Source organism: Bos indicus x Bos taurus, chromosome 22 (assembly GCF_003369695.1).
Source record: "Bos indicus x Bos taurus breed Angus x Brahman F1 hybrid chromosome 22, Bos_hybrid_MaternalHap_v2.0, whole genome shotgun sequence".
NCBI classification, from domain to species: Eukaryota; Metazoa; Chordata; class Mammalia; order Artiodactyla; family Bovidae; genus Bos; species Bos indicus x Bos taurus.
Window position 1 is genome coordinate 14,271,911 of NC_040097.1, and position 19,663 is coordinate 14,291,573.

At 41.2% G+C, this 19,663-nt stretch overlaps 1 protein-coding gene across 3 annotated transcripts in view; it reads left to right on the forward strand.

The window, feature by feature from the left end:
• CACNA2D3 (calcium voltage-gated channel auxiliary subunit alpha2delta 3) overlaps positions 1 to 19,663 on the forward strand; it is a 903,947-nt gene that overhangs the window by 299,287 nt on the left and 584,997 nt on the right. The gene's annotated exons all lie outside the window — the stretch shown is intronic.

Below are 19,663 nucleotides of genomic sequence, written 5' to 3' on the forward strand. Positions count from 1 at the left end.
AAGTTTCCTTTCGTACTGAAGGCTACCTTGGGTAAATGAGGCATGGGACTGATTTGCTTTTCCTGCCTAGTTTAGAACTGCCTAAGTCTGTGAGGTTGTGATGTTTAAAAATTTTTTTTTATTTATTTTTTATTTTTGGCTGCTCTGGATTTTCATTGCTGCCACAGGCTGTCTCTAGTTGTGGCGAGCAGTGCCTACTTTTCTCTGGGGTGCTCGGGCTTCTCATTGTGGTGGCTTCTCTTGTTGCGGAGCATGGGTTGTAGGGCACGTGGGCTCAGTAGTGGTGGTGCATGGTCCTAGTTGCAATATTGGGATCTTCCCAGATCAGGGATCAAACCCATGTCTCTTGCATTGGCAGGTGGACTCTCCACCCCTGAACCACCAGGCAATCCCCAAGGTTGTGATTTTTTACAGGCAAAGTATAGCAGTTATTGTTCCATAGAGTATGAGGGTATTATTTTAGGAAATCCAGTAACTTCTACAGACATAGCATTGTCCTAAGGGAAATATCTCTGGGAAGAAAATCCTCTCTCTATTCTTTCCTCTTCACAAATAGATATGAACTTTCTACTTTAAAGCTGAAAGAGGGTAATTTCAAGGAAAGATTGCTTGATTGGATCATTCACAGTTGCCTATAAATAATTTTATCATTTTAGATTTAACGGGGCTCTTTCAAATAATATAAAGAACTTTGTGTGTGTGTGTCTGTGATTATAAGAACTTAACTCTGAAATGGGAATGGCTCCAAATCTTAGTTTCTGTGCCATTAAAGAAATTCAGGACTAAGTTAAAGCTTTCCTTTCCCTTTATTTGGCAGTGATTATGTTGTGTGTGTGCATGTAGTAATAATAATAATTGATCCTTCTTCCTGAAAGATTTCAAGTGGCTGAGAACATACAGACACCATGAAATTTTTTTTTCTTTAGGTTTTAAAGTCCTTTGTCCTTTCATTCTACATGAGAGTGGCTGCAATGCAGAGGCTGTTCTGACTAAAAGGAGTGAGATTGGATAGGAGGAGGTGGAATTAGAGCTTCTTAGTAATATTTTCTAAAGCACAGGTCAGAACAGTGGACCACAAACAGCTTTTGTCTGGTCAAAATGCTGTTTTGATTGCAAGGAAATACAAAAGGATTCAATTATGTCTGCTTATATTTGCTGATTAATATTCTGGATGAGGTAGATGAGGTAGATATGAGAGAATGTTTTCCGAAGACAGAAAGACACAGGTTTGAATCCTGGCTTCTTTTTTCTTACTGGTGGTGAGACTCATGGCAAATATCCTAGCCCTTTGGAGCCTCAGTTTCTTATTCTCTATATTTTGGGTGATGATACTCTTCTTGTAAGGATGTCCAGTTTCCATGGGCTTATTGATCTGCATGAAGTATTGAGCACACTATCTGGTACAGGTCACGATCCCAGTTCAGGGGAAACATTATCATTACTGTGATCATTATTTTGACCAATACTCTTGAAGTACAACGAAGTTGATTATGTTTGTTATTGCATATTTAGTCTCTGCCTCTTTTGAAAATTGTGAGTTCTGTAGGGCAGGGGCCACATCTGTTGTCAGCATTTTGATCTGAGCTTAGGCACACAGCTGGCACTCAATCAATATTTGAAGAAGGCCTAAATCACTAAAGGGAAAAAAGTGAAGCATCATCTCAAGAGTTAGATCCCCAATAGGAAGGAGGTTAAAAGAATTGCCTAAGAGAAAAATAAATGTGGTGGTGCTGGAAGAATTGGTAGTAATTTTGTAGCAGGAGGGCTGTGCACGCCCAGAGCCTGAACCGTTTCTAGCCTTTTTGGGACTCTGGTGGGTGACAGGCTTGGGTGTTCTGTATTTATGGAGGGGCTGAACTCAAACCCTCTTTGGTCGCACCTGTGCCTTCATTCTCTGAGTGTCTGTGGCAGATGGTGAGAGGCCCCTATCTAAGTAGACAGAATGAAAGACCTTCATAATCATCAGCCGATTTTGGAGCACTGGTCTAGCTAATTGTTCAGTTTTGCTTTCACTTTTTTTTTTTTTTTAGGTTCCTTTATCTGTCAGAAGACAAACATAAATAAAAGACTGCTGTTAGGACATATTGTATTCCTCTCCCAATTTCATTAATGGTTTTAAAGGAAATCTGTCTTGTGAGTGCCTTAAGCATTCTGTCTTCACTATTAAATACCAGCTATTTACTATATTCTACACTTCTTTTTGACTCTGTGTGCCATTTTTTCTGGGACTTTCTGAATTTATAACATTGAACTGTAAAGCAGGGTCCTGGGAGCGTGCCCTCCCATTTAAATTTCCAGGAGCACCACCATGCTCTTAGAAAGTCTTAGCAGAGGCAGGTGTCTGGAGTCTGGACTTCTTATTCATTTCACTTTCAAAGACAGCATAACTATCAGATTAAAAATCAGCAAAATTCTCTTTGGTTTGGAGCCACTTACATTACACTTTATAGGTCTCATACATCCCAACCCTAACATGGGTTCTGATTCTGAATCTCAGTCACATCTCTGCTGGATCCACATCCAGTCTCAGGTTATTATTTGAGAGGAGTTATAAGACGTTGACTCAAAATTAAAAGGAGTGCCTTAAAATCTAGACCATCAGATTTAATCCTCATACCAGTCTTGTAAGGGTAGGTACTATGAAACCCTCACTTCAAGAATGATAAAACTGGCATTCAGAGAAGTTAAATAAATTACTGTAATAAATTAAATAAATTACCTCCACACAGCAGGGGCAAGATGAACCCTAGGATCAGAAATTAACTGGCTTTGGTTCCATGAACAGCTTATGCCTTACAGAGAAATTTGTTTATGAATATTTGTTTTACAGGTCTTTCTTTGACCTGGTGTTGATGAGGGGTTGGAAATTATAAGGAATTTGGAAAGCAGATTACCAAAGGTGCAGGTTGAATCCAGTTGTCAGGTAGCTGTTGTTTTTATTTTCTTGTCTCATTGGGCTACAGCATTGTCTCCTTCAATATTTGATGCTATTATTCCTATATTTTCTGAAGTCACCCTTTACAAGCCACATAATGCTCTTCTAGGTCAGAGCCTCTGTTTCCAGATGAAGAAAGAAGCACCTCTGGCAAGACGATCCTACAGTGAGCTTAGCGGTGGTGTGGGATCGTCTGTCATCGGCAGCATTTCTGTACTAATGGTCCTGAGTACTCATTCATTCATTTATTCATTATTCACTATTTTCTTGGATCTACCTGCAAAGTAAAGATTCTAGAATATTTCCCCTGAGACTTGGGACAGAGGCCAAGAAATCAGCAACAATTGAAGGTGCCTGGTACAGTGAGTCAGAAATGCTGTGCTCTCTTTATTTGCTTCCTCTGCCTTTTTCTATTCTCTTTAAGTTTAGTAGACAAAAGATGGGGAAAGGCAGAGCAGGTGACACCTGGTCTTGAGCATGGAGGGCCTTAGGGATCCCTTGGGAGTGTCTGCAGATGGGATTTAAGTTATTGATGTCTATTCTTTCAATGTGGCAGAAATTAGCTCTGGGTTTGAGAAGTTCACCTGGACTCCACAGGAGGGAGAGCTGTTGTTGGTGGATTTGCTTTTCTGAGAGAGGTAACCATTTCCTGCTGCATGATTATCATGTTGGGGGGTTGGGAACACAGGGCGTATTGACAATAAGGATTTAATGAATACATATGAGAAGAGGAGATTCAAGCCACTGAGCAGAGTATTGCTCTAGGCCACTTCCCATTTCAGAATGGTAAGATATTTATGGGAGTAGATTTTAGGGGATCATAGAAGGAAAAATGTTCGAGGGGCATTGAGATGAGATGTGTCTTGACTAATGTTTCCCACAGCAAGGAGGGGGTCCACCTTGCCGGGAGCCTTATAAATCACCTCTTAGGTTTGTCCATTGTCTTTGTTTTTACAATTCACTTACAGCTTTAAAAATGCGATTAAGGCTGTCCTTGTGTGCATTATCCCACGTGGCAGTAAGGACATGGTTTTAATTTATTCTTTGCTTCTAATTGTAGTGTCAGCATGTCAGGGTTCATTGGTTAGAGAGGGAATGAGCCTGCTTTTGTAAAGCAGTTAATTGGACCTGGTAACGATTACTGTCAGAAATCTCTGGGGGCGGTCCTGGTCCCCAGGCATCGTCCTTCATAGGGCTTTCCAGCATCTCGCATGCTAGTACACCTAGGGTTTCCCCAGGGAAACAGTAGATTGAAATTTGTGTACTGCAGACCCCAACTGCAGTCCTTTTAGTGATCCTTTCTGAGTCTGGTTTCTGGTGCTAGGGACTTTTGAAGAGAATGTTTTCAATTTTGAAATGTTTGATAAAACATTTGCAATACAGGCGACAGACAAAGGACTAGTGTCTAGGCTAGAGACAGAACTCCTCCATAGCAGTCACCAAAATATCACAGTAAAATGTCCTCCATTTCAATCTACTGTGAAAAGCAGTGGGAAAATGGGCAGTGGATATGAACAGTTAGTTGATAGGAGGAGTAGAATTATGTGGATGAAGAGAAGATACTCAGTCTCACTAGCAATCAAGGAAAAGGAAGTTGAAGCAGTGAAATACTGTTTTTACCTATCAAGTGGCAAAATCATAACGATGATGGTGATGATAAAAATATCAACTATTGGTAAGACCTGGGGAAATGGGTTTCCACTGGTCCAGCCCTACCGCAGGTCAGCTTTGCAGAAGCCTGTGAAGCTGAAAATGCACAGACCCTGGGAACTATCAACTCCACATGTTGTACCTGGTTACAGAAACATTAGCACCTGTGCCCCAGAATACAGCGTTGTATCATTTAGCAAAAGTCCACAAACTGCCTGAATGTCTGCCTGTGTAGCAAAGGCTCATGAAACAGTGGTGTCCATGGAGTGGGATTCTAGGTAGTAGCCGAAAGGGATGATACCCATCGACAGGTAATGGCAAGGATGATGCCCAAAACATATTTTTAACTTTAAAAAGCAAAGGCAGAATTTAGAATTAATTGTACAACGTGATCTTGTTTAGGTTAGAAAGAAAATGATCTTAAGATATTGAGTGAATGTCTATGTATATCTGTTACTACAGAGGAAAAAGTCTGTTGGTAGCACCTGGGGCAGGCCCTGGCATTAGCAGTGTGGTCAAAGGGGACCTGACTCTTCTCTGGGATGCTTCTCTGATTTTACATGGAAATTATTTGGGATGATTAAAATTGAATTTATAAGAGTTTTTTTTATATATATATAAAAGAAGAGAAGAATTAGTGGGTAAGTACCCATTAGGTCTGCTACTTGACTTCCATAGAGGGAAGCAGAGATCAGAGCCACCCACAGCAGGGTGCTTGCAGCCACTCACTTCCATTTTCTTATCAAGCCCAGAGCGGTTCTGGTGAAGATTAAGTGAGACCATGTGTTTTGGTCTCTCCTCCATCCTCAGCCCCAAGCATATTGCCTGGTATGAAGCTGGCACTGAATAAATGTGCTTTGAGTTGGTATTAAACTTGGAGATCTGGTGTGGAGTGCTTTCTTGACTGCCTACAGGCATGCAGCTGGTGATAGATTATTATCTGCCTTACATTCAGAGGTGCCCTAGCTTCCAATTGGACCTTGTACACAGGCTCTGGTTTTCCTTAAGCTTCCACTTGTCTCCTTGAGCAGAATGGCCCTCAGCCTGTGTGAGAGAGAGGCCTCAGCCCTTCCCGCCTGAGGCTTTAGTCTGACTTGCTTAGAGCAGTAGATCCAGGACCAGCTTCAGAGCTAGTGAGAACCCTGGAGACTGATGGGAGGAGAAGATTCTGGCATGTGGCTCCACAAAAAGCACATGGTTCTGATGTTCCAGCTACAAAAGCAGCTCTTTATAACAGTGTGGACTTTCAAGTTCCTTAAAGGAGACCACTGTATTCTGTTTATGTTTTTGCCCAGAGGGCAACAAAAACTTCCTCCTTTTGTGCCTGAATGCACTTTAGACCACAGTTCCTGATGGGCCTGCGTTCTGTGAAGGGAGGTTATCACTGACTGCTGAAGGTGAGGAAGTTTTTATCCTACTGGTAGACGACTGTTTTGCATTTCAGTTAGTCAGATCCTGAGTATGGAGCCAGGATCTCTGGTGGGCTCCGCTTTCTGGGTAATGGAGCAAGTAGCCAGGAGGCAGCTTTTATTACATGTCCAGCAGCTTTTGGTCTGCTGTGGTCCATAGCACTTGGATTTCTCCACACTACTCTCCTCATCATTTCCATTCTCTCTCCACATCCTCGTATCATCCTCCATACCTCACACATCCTTGAATTTCTACATCTCTGTATCCCTACATCCCTTCATTCTGGCATCTCTGCATCTCCCACATCCCTGTATCTCTGCATCCCCACACCCCTGTACTTCTGCATCCCTTTTGTCTTGTTCAGAGATGGCCCTGGCCATACAGGAGGAGAAGATGAGAAGTACCCACAGCTGTTTCTTCTCCTCCTTAAAGCAGTTTAGCTAATAAAGGAATTTAGATTTAGGAGTAAGGTCTAAATTCAAAGCCCACCATGGCCATTTAATAGCTGGGTAAGTTTTTAGGCAAGTTGCTTAGCTGCTTTGAGCCACAAGTGGAGGATTATATGGAAATGGGATCTAAGGCACTAGACTCAGGGTTGTTTAAGCGCTTTCACACTCTGCTGCTGTTCTTCTTTCTGGGATTTTCCACTGGCTTCCCTGTTGTCTCCTCTCCCACCCTCAGTTCTATCCCATCTGAACAGCTCTGGGGATACCAGAAATGGCCAAAGAAGAATGGGCTTGGATTTTCCTCTGAAATGCAGATAAAGTTAATATACTTACACATGTTCCGTTATCATTTGGGGAGCCTCCGCATTCTCTGTGGTTTCAGGGAATGAGTACTGAGCTGCAAGTCCCTCTGAGGTACCAGGCCCGTTTCAGGCACTGAGGATGCAAAGAAGGGCCAGTTTCAGTCCGTGAGCATCTCATAGCTCTGCCTTGTTAACTAGCATCGAGTAAAGCCTTTGGAGGGCTTCCCTGGTGGCTCAGATGATAAACAATCTGCCTGCATTGTGGGAGACCCAGGTTCCATTTCTGGGTTGGGAAGATCCCCTGGAGAAGGGAATGGCTACCCACTCCAGTATTCTTGCCTGTAGAGTTCCATGGATAGAGGAGCCTGGCATGCTACAGTCCATAGGGTTGCAAAAAGTTGGACATTTTACTTCAAAACCTTTGGGAGACCTGGTTCATTGAATGATCTTGATGCTCTTCCATGAATGTAGATTGGAGATGGATACATGAGATCTTTGAAGTCCAGCTGTCATCTGAGCAGTTCAAACCAGAGTATTCTTTGCCTTGAAGGCTTCAACCACCTTAGGACACAAGGAAGTTGGTTGGTTTAAGTGAAAGTCTAGTTTCTTCTACTCAGACAATTCAGTCTAATGATTACTGAATTTAATGATTATTAAGTGTGTATCCTGGATAACTTTTAAGATAGATGTTGGTCTCTGGCTTATAGTGGGCAAGAGAAGAAACCAGGAACATGTATGTATCATGGATTTTCTAGTTGGAGAGAGTTGGTAGACACATTTTTATTTATATTTTAAAGATACAGGATGTGTACAAAGTTTAGTTCAGGCATCAAACTCTTATATAAATATATTTATGTTTCAAAAATGCCATAAAATATCAATAGTTTGTATAGTTCCAAATTGTTGTGATCTTTTCAAGCCTTCCATCTTTGTTACCAACTGCACTTTACATGGAGAAGGCAATGGCACCCCACTCCAGTACTCCTGCCTGGAAAATCCCATGGATGGAGGAGCCTGGAAGGCTGCAGTCCATGGGGTCGCTGAGGGTCGGACAGGACTGAGCAACTTAACTTTCACTTTTCACTTTCATGCATTGGAAAAGGAAATGGCAACCCACTCCAGTGTTCTTGCCTGGAGAATCTCAGGGACGGGGAGCCTGGTGGGCTGCCGTCTATGGGGTTGCTAAGAGTCAGACACGACTAAAGTGACTTAGCAGCAGCAGCACTTTACATGTCTGTCATAATATTTGCCTTTCCACTCATTTTAGTGGGTCAGGATATTTTGGAATCAATTACACAGTGCTTTTGTTTCTCATATTAAATGTAGCATCAGTTCTTTACTTAAATATTTTGAATATTGAAAATAATTTCTTAGGTGACATTAATTATGATGCACACCTCTGCTGAGCTACTCTTCCCTAGTGATATTAATGATAGTGTTTCAGCTTTCCTGACTGTCTTTGTTATGAACCTGTCATAAATACCAGCCCCAATTAGTGTGCAGAAGTGAAATCAGTTCAGGAGTGAAATGTATGTGCAGCTGATAAAGAGTCGATGCTGTGTGGAGCAACTGAATTTTCTCAACTGTCAAATCTGCATGCTCAATAGTTGTTTTTGTATAAAAATACATTCTTTGATCCTCCCCCCCCATTTTACAAAATAATTTGTAACCACAGTTGGTGGTGATGTCTGTTTGCAAAATCTTGTCCTTTGATTCCTTTCCATTCTGTTAAATCAGAGGATCCTTTTTTAGATTCAAAGATGTTATGCTGTATATCTCCTTATTAATGTCTGTCTGTACTGTCTACTACTTTTGTATCTTTCTTTACTCTTGACTTTTTTCCTTTTCTTCTCTGTCTCTCCAAGCCCCCAGCTTTATGTTTCCCTTCTCCCCTCTCTTAACTCCTTTTTTCCTTCCTTCCTTCCCACCCTGCCTCCCTCTCTCCTTTCCTTCCGTCCTTTTTATTATCTTTTCCCTTTCTTTGTTTTGAAATGTGTTACCAGAAGTCAGGACTCAAAGTGTTGGCTTATGTGTGTGCTGAGTACACACATAGGATGTGTGTAGGATGTGTGTAGTAGGATGAACTGGAAATGCTTTCTTCCTGGTCACTTGGCTTTATAGAGCGTCGGAGAGTCCTGATACTTTTGGGTTATCAATACATATCTATAGACTAATAAGATTTTTTCATAAAGCGTATTTTTCAAAGTGTGTAACAGAGAGAGGATTTTAAATTAGCAAACATCTTGGGCACATGTGCTTCTCTTGGATTTCCTTTCCAGAAAATAACTGTTCCTTTGGTTGTTTAAGATGTGCGTCAGGACCTGTTACATCCATGGCATTGTGCTTGGTGGGCTTGAATTAGGAATCCAAAAGTAGTTTTGCTCAAATCAGGATACTTTTAAAAGTGAAAGAGAAGCTTGTTAAAATACTCTTGGACAAGAGTTGTAAACCAAGATTACTCCAGGCAAAGGGGTAGTTAAGATTGCCAGATAAAATATAGAACACCCTGTTGAGTTTGAAATTTAAATGTAACTAGAAGTGCTGTGTTTTTGTTATTCTGAAAACCCTGCTTGTATTCATAAACACGTGGAACATGCTTCCTGCCTGCACGATGCTTCTCATCCAATAATCACAACCAGGTTATCAAGCTCGGGCACCCAGTTGATTACTTATCACACACCACAACTCTGGGAGGTGGGTAGTGCTTTCCCAGTCTACAGGGGAAGATTAACAGGTTAATAACATCCCCAAGGTCAGACAGCTAGGACCTGCAGGGTGCACTAGGAAACAGGGAGTCGGGACCAGCTCCTTAGATCCTTCGACCTTGCAAAGTCTGTACCTTGTCTGCCCCACACCCTTCTGCCTTCCAACTAGCATGTGATATCAGTGAGCTCCTTTTTCAGGTTTTAAAAGATCCTGCAGGAAAGTGAAGAGTTTTCAAGGCTACTTCTCCACTGCTGGATCGGACAGGCAGCAGGAGGCAACCAGCTGTTTTCACTGTATCAAACCCGAAACATGTCACGCAGAAAAAATGTCAAGTCATTTTGAAAAATGTCTGAAGCATAATGTGCTTGACAGGGGTGAAAGAGCATTGGCCATAGTCACGTAATTACTACCTCGGTGTTTGTTTACCGTGCAGCCCTCTTTTCTTCCACTCGAATTAAATCAATCTGAGCAGCTATGCAGCCTTTTAAAACCCAGGTCTCAGCCTGTACAACAGTCAGATTTTCTCCGGTTCTTCCTATGCATGATCCTTGCCAGGCTGACTAAGCAACTTAACAGTTTCTTCCATGTTCCTATCTTCAGACTAAACTCAGACAGACTTATTGAATTAAAGTAAGTGGAGGTCACCTATATATACATACGTGTGTGTGTGTGTGTGTGTGTGTGTGTGTGTGTCCCTACCCTACCCCCAACCCTCACCAACGAAAAATGTTAAGATAGGGTGAGGTCCTGAGGGCTGAGATCTGATTTGAATTGAAGCTATAGTCAGACACCTCAATATTGCTATCCACTAGATGTCGCTGATGATTCACACCAGTGCAACTGTGAGCCCATTTCTGGGTGTTAAAAAAAGTCCCTAAAAATGTCAAGCCGGAGCTAAAAATCTGCAGCTTCCAAGTATTTCTTTTTTTTTTTTTTAGCTTTTACTTTTTAATATTTTCTTTGTGGTCATCCAAATGGATCTTCTTTCTCCTTTCAGTGATCTCTCTCTCCCTTTAGCAAAAGACAGTGAAGAGGTTAAGGAAGGCTCTTTCATTTAAACCATCTCACTCTTTGTGTAGGTTGCTTTTGTTTAATTTTTGCGAGACTCCTCAGACTTCATCTCCTTGATGAATTTGGTTAGTGTGTATTAACACAACTTATCTAGTTTCTGTAGATTTCCTCAAGACAGTGAAGTTGATGTGCCTTTTACAGATCTATGCTTGGTTTACTTTGAAAATGGAAAAAAAAAATATTTCTTAACCACTGGCTGTTTGCCCCTGACAATAGGAGGGATTAGATGATTGTTGTAGTCCAAGGAGGTTGAGTCTTTGGTCAGTCATTCTGACTTAAGGATTCAAGCTGGAAGGATGCTCCTAGAGAAAGATAGGGTAGTTGGATGTGGAGGTAATGAAGCCAAGCCCTCTGGTATACAGAGTAAATTCTAAGCTGGACAATAACAACAAAAGCAGAAAGACTGGCAGCTGCTGTAGATTTCCACTCCTAATGAGCTACATTTCTTCCCCCAGAGCATGGCTAATAGGGGATGAGATCGTCAAATTTTAAAAAGCAATGTTAAAAGGGAGTTAGGATAGCTTTAATCAAACAACAACAAAATCATCAAACTGGTTTTCAGAGAAGCTTGAGACTCATGGAAAGTTAATTTGTAAGTATTACAATGGCAAAGGTTCTTTCTCTCTTTCTTTTTTTCATTAAAGAGGAAAGAAAATCTCCTATTTTTTAAACAACAAACCACCTGGTGTGGATGTGTATATTGGGAGAGTTGTTAGAGCCCAATACTAGAGTGGGAATTTGTTCTAGATCCTGTTTTCAACACAGAGGAGCTCTGGTGGTATAGCATCTTCTGCAAGAGTGGTCTTACACTTCTCAACTGTAGTTGGGATTTCAGCAAGAGTTGAAAGGATCTAGTAGATATCCTGTGGGTTACACTGTGGTGGTGCTTTATTGTCAACTGCAGAGTGAATGGCCCTTTGCCAGGCTTTCCTGCTCATTTTCCATGCCTACCTTCAAACCCAGCAAACTGAAGCTCCTTAAAATATGAAGTGGTTGGTTTTTTCGCCATGGACTTTTCTTGGACTGAAGCACTTGCTTGAGTTAATTTTTTAAAATAATCTTCTTTGGGTTTCATTATATTGCAGAAAATGTAACATCCATGAAGTAAGAATAATGTAATCATAAGAAAGTTAGATTTCCCAGCCTTTGGAAGAAAAAGGCCCAAGTTTCCTGATTATAATCTGACATTCTGTTTAGAATTTCAAGGAATGAAAACCCTTTAAATGTCTACTTTACTGTACTGTGGATGGAGGCTCGGGAGAAAAAAGCCACAATGCTGTATCAAAACATAAAATACTTCCTGAGTTTCCTCACAGTATGAATTAATCATATTTGATACTAATTGTGTCCTTGCTACACAACAACTTCCTGTGTAAATTGTGGGAAAATGTGAAAACATTTCTAAGCCCCAAGCAAGTTTTACAATGAGCTTATATATGTGATTTGTTATTTGCTAGATAGCTTCTGCAGATTTACCAAGATGCAGTATTGCTATTTTTCACTTTTGGAAAATTACAAATATTTCCCCTCCCCTTCAATCAAAGTGTTAAAAGTATTGGAGGTTGGATCAGTAATATAATTTTGATCGAGTTGTTGGGCTCATTTAGAATTATTTGTGTGTATATTATTAAGATCCCCAGTGAATTGTTTGACTTTTGTAATTTATAACTCTTTGTCCCAGAGCCAACATTTAGAATTTAAACTACCAAATAACCATTTTTTATATCTTTGATTAAAGCTCCTTTTCCAACTCAACATTCTCAGAAGTACGCCTAGTCCTGAACATGGTTTGATTTCCTGATAGGTCTTGGGGTGTGTTCAGGGTCTACTGATAAATTGTGGATCTCTCACATTTGTTCAGGGTCTACCCTGCAGTAAAGTCTGAAACCAACTTTCCTCTTGAATTTCCTCCAGACCAGACTGTAATGACTTCAACAATCAGCACTTGCAGACTAGAGTGAATAATCTTAAATCTATAAAGATACCATCAGTGGAGGGTTTCTTTACATTTATTTGATTATTGTGGAAATTTGCTTGAAAATTAATTCTTTGATGCAGTAATGAACATGCGTTTGAGCAAATTCCCAAAGATAGTGAAGGACAGGGAAGCCTGGCGTGCTGTAGTCCATGGGGTCTCAAAGAGTCAGACGTGATAGCAACTGAACAACAACAAACAGATGGAGAAACAATGGAAACAATGAGACACTTATTTTTTTCGGCTCCAGAATCACTGCAGATGGTGACTGCAGCCATGAAACTAAAAGATGCTTGCTCCTTGGAAGAAAAGCTATGTCCAACCTAGACAGCATATTAAAAAGCAGAGACATTACTTGGCCGACAAAGGTCCATCTAGTCAAAGCTATAGTTTTTCCAATAGTCACATATGTATGTGAGAGTTGGACTATAAAGAAAGCTGAGCACTAAAGAATTGATGCTTTTGAACTGTGGTGTTGGAGAAGACTCTGAGAGTCCCTTGGACTGCAGGGAGATCAAACCAGACAATCCTCAAGGAAATCAGTCCTGAATATTCATTGGAAGGACTGATGCTGAAGCTGAAACTTCAATACTTTAGCCACCTGATCCGAAGAACTGACTCATTGGAAAAGATCCTAATGCTGGGAAAGATTGAAGGCAGGAGGAGAAGGGGACGACAGAGGATGAGATGGTTGGATGGCATCACTGACTCGATGGACATGAGTTTGAGCAAGCTCTGGGAGATGGTGAAGGACAGGAAAGCCTGGTGTGCTGCAGTCCACGGGATCACAAAGAGTTGGACACTAGTGAGTAACTGAACAACAACAATAATGTTACAATAGGGAGTACAATATTATATGTAATTATATGTGCAGTACTACACATAGTACAACATAATATATATTATATATGTTAATATACATATAATATATGTATTAAATATATTAATATATAATATATTACATGCATATACTATAAATTTATGTCCTTCAACTAAACAGTCTTGTAGCTTCATGAACATATGTACATATAAAGTGTATTGGTAAAGTTGGTTGTTCAGCTCTAATGTCTACCTGTAGGGGATTGAGATAAGTTATAGTCTTCAAAACTATGAAGAAGGTCTATATTCATTACTGTGAAAAGACGGCCATGCTACATTCTCAGGCAAACAAAATAAAAGAGAAACTGCAGAATGCTCTCATACTGTTGTGGTCCCATTTTTACAAATGTGGGTGTTCATAGATATCATGTAAAAGACTATTTATCACTAGAATAGTAGAGGTATAGCTATTTAAAAATTTTGATAGTTCTGTGCCCTCTAATTTTTATGATGAAATTTTATTATTTTTATTATCAGAAAATAAATAAGGAAACCCTTTTCTTATTGGAGGCAAACAAAGGTGTTTGTTTTGGATCTCTCCATTTATTGTGTGTTTTCAGATGCTGATATGAAAATGTGGCTAGAGCAAAAAATGCAGATGCATTTCTGTAGCAAAGTGGATCCTAGAATACAATACCATTCTTCAAAATACTGAACTTCATTTTAAAGGAGAAAGTAAAAACATGCTCTTTATCTCTGAATTTGGCCCTGAAAACAAAAGCATTGAAATCACTTTTTCATGTCTTTCTTCTCATGAGGTTTGGTTAGGATTCTGTAAAGGTTTTATTGGAAAATTACAAATATATTAGGATTGTGAGGCTTTCAGCATATGCATATTGCTGTTGCTGTTTACTATGGGATTTTTTTTTTTTTCTAAATGGCTCCAGGCATTAATTTGAAGGAAGCTTGTCTGGATTTAATTTATTTTAATTAAAATATAAAATGAGGCTATAGTAGAAGTTGACAGTGTGGAAATTCCCCATTCATGCTATCTGCATTGTATCTTCTGAGTTCCAGTTGCAAATAATGACCAGGAATTACTGGGTATTGCTTCACACTGTATTTTTTTTTTTTTTTAACCATGCCTTTTGCTTGGGCAGAATTGATTAAGTAGTGGAATTCTTTTTAAAAATAATAAAGATGTTTTAATTTAGGTAGGCTGCACATTTTTATCAAAATATTATAGAACTGTTGTTTTGATTCAAAGCAAAAAATGAACACATCCTCTTGTGAAATGGATAATAAAATGACTTTGTGTTGAGCATTGGAGGTTGGAAAGGGAAGGAGTGAATATAGCTCTATGGGACAGTTACCACAGTTGTGAGTAGCCAGGTATTTATTTACTTGTTCAATGTCTATCTCTCTTTCAAATAGTAAACTATGTGAGAATGGAGACAGTGTCTATTATCTTCTTGGTTTTTGTAACTCCAGCAACTTGCCAGTGCCTGTAACTTAGTATATGCTCAATAGATAAATATCAAATGAATGAATGTGTTCTGGACATGGTAGAGTTGTCTTCAGATACTTTGTTTTGGAGCTAGTTTTCCTTTGCCCAAATATTCTTCAGGCTTCTATAAAAGTAATATTTGAATTGTACAAAGTAATACTGAAACCATTCTTCCTAAAAAAAAAAAAAAAACGTTGGAACATTACTGATCCATCCAGTTCTAGGAAAGATGGAGTAGTCTCATTATATCCAGATCCTCCCACTTACAACTAAAACCCTCTAGACATCACATAAAGAATGAGCTTAGGAAGACTTTGAAAGGTAGAAGGAAGAAGACAGATGGCCTGAGGACCTTCAGACTTGAGGAACCACATGGCTGTGAGTCCCCTGGGTTTCTTCATTACTTCTCATACATCGTGAACAGAGCATACCAGAAGCCTCCCACCTGGACTGCCAACAAGCACAGACTACAAGAAAATCTTCTTCCCCTAGACAGAGGACTGGAAAAAGAATGGCCTAAGAGCAAAAAATCCTTTTATTCACTCTATACCAGACAAATACCTATGAAAAAAACAATCCCTCAACCCCACCCTGCCCTGTCCTGCCCCCCATGGAGTTAGCAGGGGCAAGCAGAGAGCTGATCTTCCACCCCATGCTCCCAGCCAGTATAATCAAGCAGCAGAACTTCAATTCCCCCACCTGGTGGTGTGAACAGAACTAAGAAAGAAACTGGTCTCTCATTCACTGTGTGACTGAAGCAGGCAGTGATAGCTGCACCCATTGTGTGGTATTTGTGTGATTGAATGGGAAGCTGAGCTTCCCGGCCCTGCTGGGGGACACAGGCAGTGCTCCTATTCCAGAGTGAGCTGAGCCCCCACCACTGCCCTGTGTCAACAAGACTAAATGAAGGAGCTTCCCTGGCAGTCAAGTGGTTAAGTCAAGTGGTTAAGTGCCGAGGTCCAGCCCCGGCTGATCCAGGGAGTTTGAAGCGGGGACTGCATCAGCGAGGATCAGGATACAATAGCTTCAATTAGATATTAATTAGAGATGTAAAGAGTAATAGAATGAGGATAGCTCAGCAGGAAAATTCAGTGGAGAAAAGAGGCTGAGTAGCTTGGTTTACGCGGGAAACCAATAAAACTTCAAGACAAGAAGCTTGCACCACTTACGTAGGCCGCAGGCGTCCTTCCGTCCTCCCGAAGGAGAGGAGACACTGAGGCATCCCTGGTCGGATCTTAGAAGCCCAGGCATAATTAGTAAGCTTGGTGGGTTCCGCGCTCCAGATGGAGACGCAGCCAGAGTTTGAGCGAGAGCGCAACATGGGGAGACCAGTATTTCGAGAAACTGATCCCAATTCTTTATTTTCCATGGTCTACTTTTATACACTGAGATGTTATGCAAAAGTCATGTGGGATCAGCAGTCCTGACTTTTATCAAAGTCAGGTGCTTCATACAAATGTATACAGAGGTCTTAGGGGTGTTACATCATCTTCTGGCCAGGGGGCCTGCTGACAATTTATGACCCTCTCCTTGTGACAGCGATCAGTCTACCAGGACACTTATTTCTCCAGGGGTGATTATTCTTAAAAAAGACTCCACCTTCCGAAGGTACCAGATAAAGTTACATTCCTATAGGGTGAGGGTGTAGTGGGTTTTAATTAAGGAAAGAATTTACTTAGCCTAAGGTCTAATGTGATTAATATCAAAGGTTAATACTTATTTCTTCTATATATTCATTAATGTGTGTAAGGGCAGGGGATGTGGAGACTTAGCAACAAACATTGGCTCAACAAATGGAAAACCCTTCACCAATACAATTTCTAATCAGCCCACTATACTTATACTAATGGTTTTCTAACTTTTCTAAGGAACCTGATTTTAGAAGGTTTAAAGCATCTCGTGCCTCTCACGGTTGGGAGGCTGTGAGCAATCACATGTGGCTGGACAAGCCTGTCAGGCAGGCTAGAGAACCTTCAGAGGAGTTTGTAGGTTAAAACATTCTTGTCACGCCCAGGAGTTTTTATTAACTGGAGCTCTAAGTTAACTCCTTCTCCGAAAGAGGTGGTGGGGGACAGCCCCCCGTAAAGTCAGAGGTGTAGGTGAGAGCACAAAGTAGTAAAGTAGGCAGGCTCTGGTTATGGGGGTAGATGCTTGAGGATTTCCAGGGGGACTCCTGAGGCTCGATCCCACCTTTGCATATGTCGAGCCTCCTTCCTCATGACCTTTGCCATGGGCGGAGTGCCTCACGCTGGCCCCCAACAATTCTGCACTTCTACTGCAGGGGGTATGGGTTGGATCCCTGGTCAGGGAACCCCTGATGCCTCATGGTGTGGAGGGGAGGGGAAAGAAATAAACAAATGACTAAATGAGGCAGTGCAAGTTGGGGCTCATCAGTGTTCTCCTTTCTCCCTTCCCAGCGGGAAGCTGACCTTGTACTTCCCCACCCACACAGCAGCGATGATGCTGAATGAGATGGTATAAAGCAGAGCTAGTTGGCCCTCTGGCTTTTGGCCCACCCTGGTACACCACTAGTGCTGACGGGGTCCTCTGTGGCATCAGGGAGACTGGTGAAGCTGGTGTGCGGTGGTTGGCACTCCAGTCTCCCCAGTCCCTGTGAGTGTACTCAGAGGGCAGCTGAGCCTTCACCTTCACTGACAACAACAAAGTGGAAGGAAGGTGTGGGAGTTGGACCAGTTAGCACTCTCCTCTCCTCTCCCTTGGGGTTAGTAGGACCCAGTGGGGAGCTGGGCTTCCTTGTCCAGTCTGCAGTAATAAAACACTATGTCACATCTCTCATTGCCCACTCCTCTGGTGGCAGTGGAGCTCAACAGGAAGCTAAACTTACACATCTACACAGAGCTTAAAAGATGAAGTGAATTGGATTGGAGCCCCACTTTCACTGGGAAGATATCAGCAGGGCTGAGAACAGAGCTGAACTGCCATCCCACCTGAATGCAATAAGATGATGTGACTCGGTGTGCCACTTTGGCTGTTGGCAGGGCCTAGTGGAAAGCTACATACACATTCACCCCAGCTCTCCTGCTCAACTCAACAGAGAGAGAGACTGCTAAAGGAGAGGAAATGAATAGGATTTGGAGTCTCATAATATACAAATGTCCAGTGATAAAATTGAAAATTACCCATCATTGTTGTTGTTGTTCAGTCACTAAATCATGTCCGACTCTTCACAGCTCTACGGACTGCAGCATGCCAGGCTCTCCTGTCTTTCACTATCTCCTGGAGTTTGTTCAAATTCATGTCCATTGAGTCAGTGATGCTATCTAACAATTTCATCCTCTTCTGCCCCCTTCTTCTTTTGCCTTCAATCTTTATCAGCATCAAGGTCTTTTCCAGTGAGTCAGCTCTTTCCATAGGGTGGCCGAAGTATTGAAACTTCAGCTTCAGCATCAGTCCTTCCAAGCAGGGTTGATTTCCTTTAGGATTGACTGGTTTGATTTCCTTGCAGTCCAGGGGACTCTCAAGAGTCTTCTCTAGCACCACAATTCAAAAGCACCAATTCTTCGGCACTCAGCTTTCTTTATGGTCCAACTCTCACCTCTATACATGACTACTGGAAAAACCATAGCTTTGAATTTGCAGACTTTTGTCAGCAAGGTGATGTCTCTGCTTTTTAATATGCTGCCTAGCTTTGTCATAGCTTTCCTTCCAAGGAAGAATCATCTTTTAATTTCATAGCTGCAGTCACTGTCCTCAGTGATTTTGGAGCCCAGGAAAGTAAAATCTGTCAGTTTCCATTTTTCCCCTTCTGTTTGCCATGAAGTGATGGGACTGGGTGCCATGATCTTAGTTTTTTGAATGTTGATTTTCAAGCCAGCCTTTTCACTCTCCTCTTTCATGCTTATCAAAAGGCTCTTTAGTTCCTCTTCACTTTCTGCCATTAGAGTGGTGCCATCTGCCTATCTGAGGTTGGTGGTATTTCTTCTGGCAATCTTGATTCCAGTTTGTGATTCGTCCAGCCTGGCTTTTCACATGATATACTCCGCATATAAATAAAATAATCAGGGTGACAATATACAGCTTTGTTGTACTTTTTTCCCGGTTTTGAACAAGTCCATTGTTCCATGTCCAGTTCTAACTGTTGCTTCTTAACCCGTATACAGGTTTCTCAGGAGATAGGTAAGGTGGTGTGGTACTCCTATCTCAAGAATTTTCCACAGTTTGTTGTGATCCACACAGTCAAAGGCTTTAGTGTAGTCAATGGAGCAGAAGTAGATTTTTTTTCTGGAATTACCTTGCTTTTCTCTATGATCCAACGAATGTTGGCAATTTAATGTCTGGTTTCTGTGCCTTTTCTAAACCCACCTTGTACATGTGGAAATTCTTGGTTCATGTACTGCTGAAGCCTCTCTTGGAGAATTTTGAGCATTACTTTGCTAGTGTGTGAGATGAGTGCAATTGTGTGGTAGTTTGAACATTCTTTGGCATCACCTTTCTTTGGGATTGGAATGAAAACCGACCTTTTCCAGTCCTGTGGCCACTGCTGAGTTTTCCAAATTTGCTGACATGTTGAGTGCAGCACTTTAACAGCATCATCTTTTAAGATTTTAAATAGCTCAGCTGGAATTCCATCACCTCCAGTAGTTTTGTTCTTAGTAATGCTTTCTAAGACCCACTTGATTTCACACTGGAGAATATCTGGCTCTATGTGGCTAACCACACCATCATGATTATATGGGTCATTAAAACATTTTTTGTATATTTTTCTGTGTATCTTGCCACTTCTTCTTAATCTCTAGCTTCTTTTAGGTCCTAACAGTTTCTGTCCTTTATTGTTCCCATCTTTGCATGAAATACTCCCTTGGTATCTCTAATTATCTCTTT